We start from the raw sequence: 10,952 nt of genomic DNA, 5'->3' as shown, positions 1-10,952 counted from the left end.
AACGCGCGCTCGTGCACGCGCATATTGAAAACATGACGGATTTGCCTTGATATTGAGCTCTTTCAGTTGAAAAATGGCTCTAGCTCACCAACGAGCACGGGCACCCCAATTTTTTTTCCAGTCATTGTAATCAACTAATCATAAGCTTCGCGTGAGAAAAGACTGATCTAAATTCTATTGCTGAAAATTTAATAAATAAGAAAAATAGCAGATACACTGTGGTCTTTTCTATTTTGCAGTCGGTAACCACGTCAAGAAATTTAGTTCAAATTTTAATCCAGGATTTAGCTTTTTGTCTGAATCAAACTTAAAATGCTTAGTTGTGTCCGACACAATGTATTGACTGTAGTTTAATGCGTTTTCTTATGAGTCTGGGCTCACAAAGATTTTACAATTACTGGGAATGCGTTTTTATAATAAGCATTAAATAATGCCAAAATGGGGCATTTTCAATGCCTCACTGCTCCTTAATGAGCATGGGCACCCCCCTTTTTTATTTCAAAATTGAAGTTATCATATGACAAATATTCAGTGGACAAAGTTTGAACAAAAATCTATTGTCACTTTTATTTCAGGGGAATTACCTTAAATTGGTTAAATAGGCGAATCTTTGCTGACGTCATTGTTTACATTTTTCCTCATTGACATACGACTTTGCGCATAGAAAGCATCATGCTAGACACGATTTTACAACAAAAACTTAAAGAGCTTGTGAAACTTAGTAAGTGGTGAAATTTTTGGCTCTTTGGGTATAATATTCGAGGAGAAGCTGGCTTTCAAAAACATCAAAATTTCTGTGTGGCAAAAGCGCTAATGAGCTCATACATTCTTTGTAAAATTTTGAGCTTTTAAACCCTCGTCGCACAAAAAGTATTCAATACATCGCGCTCAAATTCCTTGAGACAGTTAATCGTGCTGTGCCCTTTCAATATTCAGTATTAATCTCTTTGTAGCTCCATCAGAAACTGTATCGCTTATGGTAATGAGGCAAATATTGTAAACAAAGATTCTCCTATACTAACCAATCACAGAACGTGCTAGAGCAAAATGGCGCACGTTTCAATTCTATGGCCTCGTCCACACTACGCCGGAGAAATTTGAAAGCACAGCTTTATTTCTGTGGTTAGGCCTACCGTCCACACTAATCCGTCACGAAAACGGAGCTTTTCGAAAACGCTCCTCAAATTGGAGGAATTTGAAAACGCCCGCTTTTCGTTTTCGTAAGGACTGAAAACATTTAAAAAACGGAGCTCTTCGAAACCAATGGCGTCACGATAATCATGTGATTTCTCTGACCGAGTTTTCCTGAAACACACATCCATAATGACCGGTGACTGCCTCGTTTATAAATTCCTCCGGCGTAAAATGGACGGAAAACATTCGATGTGTTTTTTAGAGTGAAAACTCCGAATTCAAATTCCTCTGATGTAGTGTGGACGGGCCCTCAGTCGAAAACTATTCTCATACCTTAATGTATACAGGATTCTTCAGTGGATCTTTCAATTTCTTTCATTTTTTGCGCGGCGAAATGCGTATATTAATTAAAGCGTCAAAAAATTCGAAGCTAAAGCCTAAAGCTCGTGCATTAATTTCTTCGTAGTTTAAATCAATGGAGTTTTACTTGACAGTATTCACTAAATTGGTTTGTTTCAAGCTCTCTATTTATACATGTATATCTGACTGTTTTGTGATGGCAAAAGAACAGGTTAGTTGGAGATCTCCCTCACTTTTAACATCAATCAAACTGCAAAGACTCTGCCTGCTTTTTGTTTAATTGTCAAATGAAAGTGTCGATGGCGTTTTAAGTAGTCAAGCCTCAAGTGTGGTAAAATGTTAACCGTTTTTCAACCCTCGAGTCTGAGCGAAACATAAAACACAAATTAATCAATGAGAACAATTTTCCCCACCGAAAGGGGTCTCACTCCTTAACCACTATGCCATCAAAATGTGTTGATCTTCTTCAAAGTTACAAAGAACCCATGGCCCGTTTCGGTTGCCCACGCCGAAGTTTTGGTATAAATTAAGAGTAAACAATCTATGTTAATATCTGTTTTGTTTTTGTTTTTTTTTTTCATTCCGACCATCTTAAGCGTTTTTCAATTTTATTTCCTTCCGGCCCATGTATAACTACTCCCTGTAGACTTTCTGCATCATTGGCCGTGACTTTCCGAGACGCGCATTTAAACCTCTCTTCGTTTGATGATTGCAAACTATAAATTAAACGTCATTCAATATTTGGTTTAAAAGCTCGCCTACTTATTATGTATATGAGTTAAATATGGCAGACGTTATCAGGCTAGTCGCCTTGTTAAAATGTCATAGTGACCGACATTTTGCAGTGGCTAATTCTTTGGCGAGCTTTTGCCTTAGTAAAATCTTCCGAAGTTTTTGAAGGATCGAGTACATCACTTGCAAAAGCAATATTTTTTTCCACCCAGAGGAAGTCGAAATGTAAACGAGGCAGTCGAAGAGTCAGACGTGTTAGATAGAGGCACATAGGGAATGCTGAAACCATATTGTGGGGAAACGGTGTTAGGGCGAACTGTGAGGATTAAGCTAGTAAGAATGATCTTCGCAGTTCGGTGTGGCAAGATCTTTCCTGGAGAAAGAGAACATTTTGTTTTTGTCTCAGTCAATTAATTTATCTAAAATTTTGCATGTTCTTATGCTTCAGATGACATCTGTTCAATGGATTGTTGCTACACGGAATTTTACTTTACATTTCGATTTTTTTTTTTCAAAATGCAAAAAAACCGACCTTTTTTTACCTTGGCAAAGGAACATTCTAACACTGGTTATTCCGGCATCTTATACTATACCTATATAATTAATAAATAAGAAAGTTATGATAGTAGCTTTTCTGTTAATGTTTTGGGAGAGTGGTAATCGTATCTGCAGATGCCCTTAACATGATGACAAGCTCTATTCCGTTTTATTTCGCATAAGATTATCAAAGAAACATGGAAGAAGGGAAACAAGCCTTAGAGATGGCATGGAACAATTGAAAAGAACTTCAGAGACGAAATTTTGAAGAAGATAATTTTTTTTTGGACTTTTAGAGGCAAATTTTAATTTTAATTTTTAAAACACGTTTTTTAAACAGTTTTTTAATTCGAAAGAAGGGATGAAACCAAGAAAAAAGACATGTACTACAGATACCTGCATGTAGCTTCCATGGAAAACACGAGATCATCATCTGACTGCTGAGCTGATGTTGTGAATTATTAGCACGCTGCAGGAAGCTGTTATTTAACTACCACATGTTCCACTATCACCCACTGTATGTAAGTTGCCTTGGTGTGTCTCTCTTGTAGGTGGAGAATAGCAAAAACGTTTAATGCGGAAAACGCCCCCACTAATTAGAATAGGGTCCTTAAAAAAAAGTGTCAGTAAAAAAATTGATACAGTGGAACCCCGTTAATACGGACACCAAGGGGACATGCCAAAATGTCCGTATTAACGGGGTGTCCGTATTAACCGGGGACACGTGTTTTATCGATACAAACACTAAGGCCGACACTTCTACAGCAACAAAACGTTTTAATTGTACTGTAAATTACAAATCATTAACTGTATCACTCTCGGTGAAATTTTGCCTCTGCAACCAGAGCCGGGAAATGGTGAGGACAAAAACGCAGTCGCCGTGCTAAAGGAAAGTCGAGTTATCGGCCACATTCCATATAACCTCGCAAACACCAAAAAACCGCACTGGTATAGTCACCCATTTTATTTCAAAGCCTACTAATCGAGGATCAGTTGAAGTATGTGGAAAAGCAGTTAATCGGGGTGGAGGCCTTGGTATGGAAATACCGTGTGTTTATATTTTTGATGGTCCTAGGAAGCACGTGGATTTACTTGAACAATTAATAGACGTTGGCAACAACCCAGCAATACGAACGGAGGCCGATGCTGATAGTGGCAATCATGAGACGTCAAAGAGGAAGAAGGCTACAAGCAAGGACTCTAGCGAAAGATCAAGAAAGTGAAACTTTTGTGTAAGCGTATCAGGCAGAAATCTTTATATAAGGACTGCAGACTGGGTCATGCACCGGACGAAAGAACTGGTCAAATGCGTCATGCTATTTTGCCACTGTTTCATTTAGTAATAAAATTGCACTAACCCGCCGAAATCTGTCATAATTTGACCAGGGTACAAAATCTCTAATTAGCACATAATCATGACAGTGACAATAGACAATGCACAGATACAAACAGTGTCCGTAAAGCGGGGTTGACGATGTATAAGAGTTTGTCGCTCGGGACACAGAAAAGTGTCCGTTGTCCGTATTAACGGGTGTCCGTAATAAGCGGGTTAATTTTAGAAAAAATATATGAGCTTTTCGTCTGGGAAAACGAAACTGTCCGTAATATCGGGGTGTCCGTATTAAGCGGGTGTCCGTAGAGCGGGGTTCCACTGTATTAAAAAGATTTAGAGTGAAACTTTCTATTAAAAAAATTTCAATTTGCACAAAATAAATTTTCGTAGGTAGATATCAACAGTAAAATATTATTTAAAATATTAATGAGTTTTTGAAATACCTCAACAGCTGTCACAGTAGCATCAAATTCACCATTGAATTTGAACAAGCCAAAGAGATTCCGTTTTGGACATTCTTGTTGAACAAAAACAAGAACAAGCCAAATGAACCCAATAACAACAGTTCCCCAAAAAGATGTTATTATTTTATTACCTTATATAGGTCTCCATAGCAATCATGTTACTGAGCGTCCAAAATCTTGTGTCAATAGATTCTACTCTTTTTGTTAATGTCAAAGTTATTTTTCAAAACACCCGGCGCAACAAATCCTTCTTCCCATACAAGGATCGTCTCTACCGATCACAATTAGCCGAAGTCATTTATAAAGCTAGTTGCTGGGACTGCAATGATTTTTACATTGGGAAAACGAAACGAAGACTTCACGACCGGAAAACGGAACATTTCAAGGCCCTTTCGAGACGTAATCACTCTTCTGCTATTGCTGATCACGTTAAAACAACTGGTCACAACATCAAATGGGACATTTTGACATTTTGGCGTCCCCCAAATTGACTGCCATTGTTAAGGAGACCTTGTTTATTCAGGAGTTGCAGCCAGCATTGAACCATGTCAGCAGTGAAAAGCTTTTACTTTATTAGGAAAGCTTTTCCATCGTGTCACTTTACAGACAGTTTCCGTTTGAAACGTCTTAAATTTCTAATGCAGATGTTTTCTCTCTAGGTTCCAGATCCCCATTGATACAGTAAAAATATTATTTATTTTCACGAAGGAAGTTCCATATTTTCATCAAAACCCTCTTGGCACCATGCCCCTTCATAGGAAAAAACGTCGTTGAACAAGAATTCCAATTGGAAATATTTCCCTTGAAAAAGTTTAAGTAGAAAGCTGTATAGAAAAAGTACCATAGATTAAAGGATCATAAGAAACGTTTTAAAGAGAAAGTTCACGTTCCAATTTCAAATATGGTCACTTCAGTAGACGTTCCAGGGAGAAAGTTACAAAACGGTTCTGGGGAAAATATTTTGTGCGCTAGACTCCGGATTGAGCGGTCCGGGTTCGAGCCCTGGCCGGGAACATTTGTTGTGTTCTTAGGCAAGAAACTTTATTCTCTCGGTGCCTCTCTTAAACCAGGTGTATAAATGGGTACCGGCGAGTTTAAGGCTGGGGGTAAACCCGTGATGGAGTAGCATCCCATCCAGGGGGGAGTAGAAATACTCTTAGACGCTTCATGCTACAGAAAACGGGATACGCTCCGGCCTCGTGAGCCACTTAGCTCGTATGCAGACTTAATTTGAAACCATACACAACGTTGATTTTCATTGCTAAGCTAGTTTACAATACGTCCGTTCTTACAGTGCCTACGAGCTTCGCTGAAAAAGTCAACGATATTTGCTTCAAATTTATTTGGAACTTTAAGCCAGACAAGGTAAAACGTTACACGATTATAGTTCCTGTGGATGTCTTAATATGGTTGACTTCAACATGGTGGTTAAGTCCCTTAAAGCAGCGTGGGTTAAACGATTATGTGAAGCAGATGGTAGTAAATGGTGCTCTCTCTTCTCCTCGGTTACATCTCAGTATGGGGGCGAGCTATCTTCGATTGTAATTTTGATACACGCGGTTTCAATTTGGCCTCACATGTGCAAACGTTTTACAGAGATATATTGACTGATTGGCAGGAGCTGCACTCTAAGAACCCTTCTACAGTTAAGGACTACCAGAATGAAACTATTTGGAACAACCGTTTTATAAGAATAGATGGGAAACCAGTGTTTTACTCGTCATGGTATAAAAAAGGGGTTAGTAAAATTCACCACCTTTAAACGAAAGCAGAAACTTTTTATTAAGATCCGAGTTTCAGCAAAAATATGGTGTCTCAGTGGACTTTCTAACGTATAATGGTCTTCTTTCCGCGATCCCTGATGCATGGAAAAGGTCAATTCGTAATTCAGAAGAAAGTCTCAATAACAGTGACGAACACAATCTCACTTCTGTAAACGTCACGGCCAAAATTGCTCGTAAAATGCTTGTGCTGGAAATGCTTCAACCCCCGAACGTAGAAGTGAAACTAGTTGAACAAAATCTCCCGGTTAAAGCTATCTATGAATTACCCTTCAAGGTCACAATGGAAAATAAACTTAGATGTTTTTAATATTTAACAAATAAAGAAGCCCCGACTGTGCTCTGTTCTGTTGTAAAGCACGCAGGAAGCAGTAGAGCACGAAAGAAGTGTAGGGGAAAACACGAGACGAAGTCGAGTGTTTTTCCCTACTTCTTGAGTGCTCTACCGCTTCCTAAGTGCTTTACAACAGAACAGAGCACAGTCGAGGCTTCTTTATTTGTTTTATGATAAAGAATCAGATAATTTCCCCACGCATTCGGCTGAATTTTCAAACCAAACTTTATTCTCCAAACGAGCAAAAGTGACGTCAGCCTTGCACTGTTCTCTGATAAAGCACGCTAAAATAAGCCAATCACAATCCTTGTTAGAACTGTTCAAATAATTTGATTGGCTAACGAAGCGACAGCTGTCAATCACAAACTGGACTTCAGTTAAGCTTTCAGTTTCGAGAAGTTTGAGCGGCTTTCGAGAGAAGAACGATGCCTTCAAAGTTCGCTTTTAAGTTAATTTTTAAATACGGATCTCAAGGCAGGTAAAGGTTTATAGTCCAGAGGAATCCGGCCGTATTGTGGCCCATGAAAACGAGCACTTTTCCAGTGGAAATTACGAAACGCGGAGCTCAAAGCTTGTGGATGAAAATGCGAAATGCCGGGTTGAATTTGAAAGGAGCTACAGTTATTTGAGGCTTGTAGCCGCATGCAGCAAGATTGCCCGAACTAGCGTGAAAGTTAGAAAGACTAAACGGCTCCCACTGGTTCTACTTCGAGCACAGAAGAGAATATCAGAGCAAGTTTTGCACTGACCACTCGTCGGTTTACTTCGCTGAGATGACTGGAGAACGAGCGTTACTACACTGCATGTAAGTGTTGTTTGAGCAAATGAGCATTTTTAATTGTAAATTTACAAAAATAAAGCTTCTCATCATAAACAGAGACAGTTCAATTGTTTTCTGTCGTTGTTTTACTTCTTAGTATAATTTCTGCCTTCGTAACAAAATTAATGTCTTTATCGAAACAATGTTTAGGTTGAGAATTTGTGTATTTCGCTACAGCTGTACATGTTTTGTCGGCGGGAATCTAGCAAAACTTGTTATTTTAGTACAGTTTTAACACTACTGTTGCTAACAATGGTCTCTGTGAGCCATATTTACTGCAGAAAAATAGCTCGCTTCCAGTGCGTTTGTCTGAGTCACAGGGGATGTTTAATTTGGGTCAAATTTGTCAAAATTCCGAAGCAAAAATTTGGAAGCCAACTTACCGTCATCAACCCGTGCTCTGTTCTCTGATAAAGCACGCTGTTTCAGCCAATCAGAGCGCGCGTTATATGGAAACTTTATTATAAATGGTGATACATAACATTCTACCCACTAACAACAAACTTTACCAAATGAAGTTGAAAGCATCTCCGAGCTGTGATCGTTGTAGCCACCCCTACGAAAATTTCCTTCACCTGCTATATGAATGCCCCGGAACTCAAACTTTTTGGCAAATGGTAATCGTCCGGTGGAATGAAAAGCGATCGGAAACTGTCGTTTTAAATGCTACAGATATTTTATATGGTTATAAACCAGAATCAAATCTTTTTCAAGCCCTTGACCATTTTTTTTATTATTGCAAAATACCACATCTACCTTTCGTGGTTAAACAAAACCTCTCCCGGCTTTGAAATTTTCAGCTTGTTACTCAATGAAAAGATCATTTGTGAACGTACAATTGCTTTTAAAAGTAGTACACTGACGAAATTCAGAGTAAAATGGACAACACTATGTGTATGAGCTGCCCCAAATATCTTTGTTTCAGAGGTGTGCCACTTCCATTTTTTCTACTTCGTCTTTCATATTTATTTACGTTTTGTTAGTTTTAATTTTTTTTTTTCTCTTCTACATATAATTGTTCCGTAAATAATATTATAATAAAGCTTCCATATAACGCGCGCTCTGATTGGCTGAAAGAGCGTGCTTTATCAGAGAACAGAGCACGGGTTGATGACGGTAAGTTGGCTTTCAAATTTTTGCTTCGGAATTTTGACAAATTTGCCCCAAATTAAACATTCCCTGTGATTCAGACAAACGCAATGGAAACGAGCTATTTGTGTGTAGTAAATATGGCTTACAGAGACCATTGTTAGCAACAGTAGTGTTATAACTGTACTAAAATAACAAGTTTTGCTAGATTCCCGCCGACAAAACACGTACCGAAATAAACAAATTCTCAACCTAAACAGTGCTTCGATAAAAGACGTTATATTTGTTACGAAGGCAGAAATTATACTTAAAAAGTAAAACAACGACAGGAAACAACAATTGAACAGTCTCTGTTTATGATGAGAAGCTTTATTTTTGAAAAATTCTCAATTGCTCAAACAACACTTACATGCAGTGTAGTAACGCTCGTTCTGCGGCCATCTCAGCGAAGTGGACCGACGAGTGGTCAGTGCAAAGCTTGCTCTGATATTCTCTTCTGTACTCGGAATAGTACCAGTGGGAGCCGTTTAGTCTTTTTAACTTTTACGCTAGTTCGGGCAATCTTGCTGCATGCGGCTACAAGCCGTAAATAACTGTAGCTCCTTTCAAATTCAACTCGGCATTTCGCATTTTCATCCGCAAGCTTTGAGCTCCGCGTTTCGTAATTCCCACTGGAAAAGTACACGTGGGCCACATATACGGCTGGATTCCTCTGGACTATAAACCTTCACCTGCCTTTAGATCCGTATTTAAAAATCAACTTAAAAGCGAACTTCGAAGGCATCTTTCCTCCCTCAAAAGCCGTTCAAACTACTCGAAACATTACTCGAAACTGAAAGCTTAGCTGAAGTCCAGTTTGTGATTGACAGCTGTCGCTTCGTTAGCCAATCAAATCATTTGAACAGTTCTAACAAGGATTGTGATTGGCTTATTTTAGCGTACTTTATCAGAGAACAGTGCATGGCTGACGCCACTTTTGTTCGTTTGTAAAATAAAGTTTGGTTTGAAAATTCAGCCAAATGCGTGGGGAAATTGTCGGATTCTCTATCATAAAACAAATAAAGAAGCCTCGACTGCGCTCTGTTCTGTTGCAAAACACTTAGGAAGCGGTAGAGCACTCAAGAAGTAGGGAAAAACACTCGACTACGTCTCGTGTTTTCCCCTACACTTCTTTCGTGCTCTACCGCTTCCTGCGTGCTTTACAACGGAACAGAGCACAGTCGAGGCTTCTTTATTTGTTAAACATCAAATGTATCGAAAGTTAAAAAAATGCTAGGTGTTCAGTATTGTCAAATAGTGTAACGTGGCTGTATGGGCATTGTAATGTACTGACCGAAAAAAGTGTAAAATATCTTATAGGTACTGCAAGCAATGTAAAGTAGCTGTGTTTGCGTTTCAAGCTGTATAAGTAAATGTATTGTAATGTTAGTTGCGTACGTATTAGTAGTGTAAGTTACATAACTGGCTGCATTGTATGCAAATAAAAGTTTATTATATAAAAAAAAAAACATAAGAAAAATACACAACGCTGATTTTCATTGTCATTGTACATTGAACTCACTATCTGTTTTCTGACTCGCCGAAAGCGTACAGTGATTTTTCGAAATCAGCGCCTGTGACGTCATCTAGCTGCAGATTATACAATAACTATGTCAAGGACACTCAAGGTCACGGGTAATCATGTCGTGTGTGACCGCGGTGCATGATTTCTAAGGGTAATCATGTCAAGTTCTCGCGCTTTGTGCTGATTGCCGCCAGTGAAGAACCAAAACATGACTTCCATTTTTTTTTTCGTTCAATGTATAATACTCTCGCGTGACCGAGATCTTCGAACGTGGACGGGCAAGACTAATATGTCTTCTTTTTCTAGGCCTATTCTACCTCAAGAAACGACATCAGTTAGAAAAGATTCCTTCCTTAATAGACTTATTTGTTTTGACCTGAGTATGTTTACCAAACCTAAATTTCACTAATGTAGCAACTTTTACTGCTAATAATGTAAGCAAGAGACTGTGATCTAGGTTATCTGAGTCTCTTGTTGCAAGCTAAGATCTTCGAAGTAGCTTAAAAGCAGCCATACAGCTGATCAAAAAAAGTTTCAAAGTAGCTTAAAAACAGCTTAACAACAGATAAAAAAAATTCAAAGTAGCTTAAAAACAGGTATACAACAAAATCAAAAAAAGTTTCAAAGTAGCTTAAAAACAGCTATACAACAGATCAAAAAAAGTTTCAAAGTAGCTTAAAAACAGCTATACAACTGATCAAAAAAGTTTCAAGGTAGCTTAAAAACAGCTTAACAAAAGATCAATAAAAAAATTCAAAGTAGGTTAAGAACAGCTATACAACAGATCAAAAAAAGTTTCAAAGT

This window comes from Orbicella franksi, chromosome 1 (genome assembly GCF_964199315.1).
Source record: "Orbicella franksi chromosome 1, jaOrbFran1.1, whole genome shotgun sequence".
Classification (NCBI taxonomy): Eukaryota; Metazoa; Cnidaria; class Anthozoa; order Scleractinia; family Merulinidae; genus Orbicella; species Orbicella franksi.
The sequence above is the reverse complement of the archived record's forward strand: the minus strand, read 5'-3'. Positions refer to the sequence as shown.